Genomic DNA, 4618 nt, shown 5'->3' on the forward strand with positions numbered 1-4618 from the left:
CATCAACCATAAACCTAACATATCTAATCCGTACCAGTGTAGTAGAAGAGAATAAACCAAACATTATGGCAATGTAGCATGCAAAATAAAAAGTTGTGAACGAGAAAGTGGTTTGTTTGTTAAAAAAAAAAAAAAAAAGGAAAAAAAATAGCATTTCTGACATGAGGCTTTACAGTCTGCTGCCTCTTGCAGTCCTCCTGACCTGACTCTGACCAGTAGAGGCACAGAGGCAGAAAGGTTGAAGCCCCCCTTTGTACATTAATGGCTTATGTTACTGCTCTCTTCTTTTCTTTTCTTTCTGCCCCCTTCACCTTTTCTTGTGATGGGGGGAAATGTGTACTAAAGTAAACCAGACAGAATCACAAACCGTACATCCTGTCCCTCCACACCGGGCATCTAGCTACCCCTCAGCCCAGTTTGGCCCTTGCCTGTCCCTGGCACTGTTGTCAGCTTGCTCAGCAGAGGGATCCACAGTGCTGTCAGTGTGTAGTTTTTTAGGACATTCATCCCTGTATTTACACATGCTTTGTCCCTCATGGATTTGTCATGAGATGATAGCTTTGAGCGTCATATCAGAGAGCAACCCAGGTATGAATTTCTCAACTCACGCCAGCCGCTGGAGTGCTGTGTGTGAGGTCTTTTACACACGGTGCCCACACAGAAAACCACACAGAAAACAAACGCAGCAAACTTTTTCTTGCTGGAAAAAAACAGCACGCCAGCATCCTCGCCAGCAGAGGGCACTGTCCGACTGCTCCGAGCCGAGAGAGAGAAAGAGAGAAAGAGAGGCATGCAGCTCACTTCAGTCAAACAGACGGACAGTTACAGGTTAGCTGTAGTGATGAAGAACATGACCACACACTGCCGACATTCAGAACACAGGATTGGTGACCAGGGATCGACTACCGCCTTATCGTTTAATAAGATCTCACTGCACCACAACCACCACCACCACCACCACCCTGCACCCACCCACCCTCCCTCCACTCCTCTCCCACTGTCATGGCCCACCCTACACATCTGCTCATGAACCAGTATGCATCCACCAATTCCTTTAAGCGTGAGGGGACAGTAGAGATTAGATTCCCTGTAGAAGCAAGGGGACAGTGTTCTTGCATGCTGGCTTTGTTAATGACAGTGGTGTGCGTGCGTGTGTGTGTGTGCGTGTGTGTGTACAAGCGTGTGTGTGTTTGTAAGTTTCCTTCACCCTGTTATGATAACAAGCTATTGTCTTTCCAAAGGAATAGTCCCTAGGAGTAACTCTTTAACGCTGTTGCCCTGGTGTCAAGGGAACACCTTTCTAGTACCTCAGTAACAGATATTGAATGTACTGTGCATACCCTTTTATTTTTTGTACAGATTTTCTAGATACTTCTTTACTATTCTTTACCAGAAGGGTTGTGAAATTGTAGCAGTAATGATACAATAAAAAAAAAACCATTGCCCCATGAAATAAATTGACAAAATCTTTTGAGGTTCGCTATAGGTCACTGAATACTCAGGCTTCAAAACCAATGCGTATCTCTTTGCCTTCTACCTTTTTATTTCCTCATTGTGGAAAATTCAGCACAACGCTTTTCCATTCTTAGACTTCAGACTGTAGTTGATGTGTTTCGACCTCCATCTTACTGGCTAATGAAAAATAAGGAAAGAACTAAAGTCGGTCGCCGTGGTCTGCTAGTTTTCTTTTACTAGAACAGTAGTAGTAGATGCTGTTTTTGTTTTGTTTTTTACCGCCCCTTCATTGTCAGGCTGCTCTATCTATAGTGCATGTGAGGTAATGTTTTAGGGGAAATACTATTGGCTTAAAGAATTTGTGTCATCTTGCTGTTTCCCTCTGCTCCCCAGCCTCCCTCCCTCCCCCCGCTCCTCAGAGTGTTTTCAACCCGAGTTGCCATTTTTGTCGTGGTCAGTTTTCCAGTGATGTACAGTTTTCCCCTCAGAGTCTATGAGAGACATGGAGCATGTCTGTGTCCTGAGATGCTAGGCTCCTCTGTCATGTGATGAGTATATATTTTTAAAAAATAACCCCCATAGTTCGGATTATGAGCATAATAGTAATCTTAAATTTTTGCTGTTGATGATGATTATATATATTTTTTTCAGTTCAGCAGTGCACTGTTATGAAAACCATTCTGTTTTATTGTAGGATTTCATTTTTATTGATATGCTGTCTGTGTTCTACATGTTGTACTGAAACATTTCAGAGAAAACAAGAGATCCCTCTCCTGGTGATTATTTTGTTTTAATTATTCTTTTGTCGTCCCCCCCCTCGCCGCTCATCCCAACTGTCCTTTCCAGCTAATATCCTCTGGGCCTTACTTATTCTCTCCCTGTAAAAGTAGCTGTTATAGAAAGTCGCCATGGAACCACTCACTGCCTTAATACAGTTGACCACAGCAGGTGAAGTCAGACACACCCAGTTGAAAAGAACCGGCCACAATCAAGGCCGCTTCTCACACCCCGACAGGCCTAAAGTCTGCAGCACCTTGCGTTTCTTTTTTCAGCGATGAACAACATTTAGCCTCTTAGACAGTTTGTTTTTAACATGAACACGTAAAATCCAGTGTGAATTCTTACTCTGCATTAGTAACTAAGGTTGTCTTTTTGTTTTCTTGTTTTTTTATTTTTATTTTTTAAAGTTCAAGTCAGCCCGGCAGTGTGTATGTGCCTAGGCTAACAGATAAGCACAGTGTGTATGCTCACAAAGCCACAGCTGATATTTCACTCTTGGGTGTGAGAATGCCCTCACCCACCCTTTCACCACCACACTGGGGCTCTAACAGCATCTTCCATGGTGCTGCCAGAGCCCCAGTGGGGCTGGGAGGGGGAGGGCATAGCGGACACTGGTGTGGTCTGTCAAAAAAAAAAAAAAAGCAGAATATTAAGAATCGGTCACTTTTTCTCTCTCAGGGTTCAAATGCACACATATCCTCCAGCAGTCGCCCTCTGTCTCTTGTCCCTCGTCCCAAGTTTTCCGCCCTCAGAATATAGAACAGCCTCCTGTGTTTTTAGAATTAACTTTCCCCTCGTCTCCCACTTTCCTCCCCCTTTGTGCACAGGTCTGAACTTTTTTTTGTTTTGCTTTGTTTTGGCACTGACATCTAACCATCTAACAAGGAATGAATGAATGTTTGAAAGTGACTGTGTGTAATGTTAAAATTGGGAAATGTATTTTTACAACATGTGAACGTGTTTTTTTTTTTTTTTTTGTTTGTTTGTTTTTTTCCACTCACTCTCATTGTGAATTGATTTTTTGTTTTGTTTTTTTCTTTCACCAGACTGCAAAAACAAACAAAAAAAACAAACAAAAAAAATCTCCTGTAACTAGGCTCTTAAGCTTTATTTTTGTTTTGTTTACTTTTTTATTAGAAACAATCATGTTTGTGATGGTAACTTCCGATGGTAAACTCCACACCGTATTTTAATAAAATCTTAAAAATTAAGCTTGTGCTCAGTTTTTTTTTTTTTCCTTTTTATAAATAACGTATAAGGGTGTAAGGGTTCCTTTAGTGGTCAGTAAGTTGGTTATAACACTTCTGGACATTGAGCTGTGTTTACAGAGATTTTGGCGTCAACAAAATTATTAACTACCACAGTTTGTCAGCTCTTTTATATGGCAGCGGGGGGTTATGCAGTGCCAGAACAGGCACAGCTTTATGAGTGGGCAGGCTAGGTGGGGTGTAATGGGAAAAGGGGGATTCTGTGTAGACCCACAGGGCAGAGAAGGGGNNGGGGGGGGGGGGAATTATCAGCCCCAAAATTGCTACCACATGCACATAACCAGGAGCCTGCTCTTAAAATGGACTGAAGGTCTACTTACTTGAGAGGCATCATTAGGAGCCTGATGGCTATAAGGCTGGCATCCTCGTGGGTTAGGGTGCCGTGGAGTCCATCATGGGAGGGTTGGAGATCGATTGTGTTTATTGGCTCCTTCAGGTTTTAATTCCCAGTGTGCATCCAGTTATTTTCTTCTGCCGCATAACTGGCAGTAAGACAATGTCACAAATGTTAAATACTCCAATTTAGTTTTGCTTTTAGACTCGTGGTTTTGATACAAAAATAGCAAGATAAAGTTATATAAGAAGTCTTTTCCATACATTCTTCTCTGTCAAATCCTGGTGCCTACATTACCCCAATGCAACTCGACCACATCCTCAGGAGAGCCCGCTAGCCCTATCCTGAGCCAGGACATGACGAGCAGCTGACTCACTTCTTCCTGACATCCACATTGTTTTCCGTCTTCAAGACTCAGCTAGTCTTGAGCGCCAACTGGTGTGACTCAAATGACATCACTTGAGGCAGTTTATCCGACTTCACGCAGCTCCCTCTGGAGCCACAAAAAAGGTTTTATACAACTTTTTTCCACACATGCAGTAGTAACTCCCCAAGATCTGTAAACATACTTGGATGTGTAAAACCAGTGGAGTTCCCGCCTTTATTAGTAGGGGAACTTTTAACTGGTTACTTCTTAAGGAGAGTCCACAATATCTTTACTGAAAGTAACGATAAACAGGATTGTGACCATGTCCAAAAATTTAAAAACTATTTTTATAATAACTCCCATCTGGTAAAACCCTCTCATGTTCACTTCTTCTCCCTCCCAACCCTTATTATA

Source organism: Morone saxatilis, unplaced genomic scaffold (assembly GCF_004916995.1).
Source record: "Morone saxatilis isolate NCDOM2014 unplaced genomic scaffold, NCSU_SB_2.0 Contig22, whole genome shotgun sequence".
Lineage (NCBI taxonomy): Eukaryota > Metazoa > Chordata > Actinopteri > Moronidae > Morone > Morone saxatilis.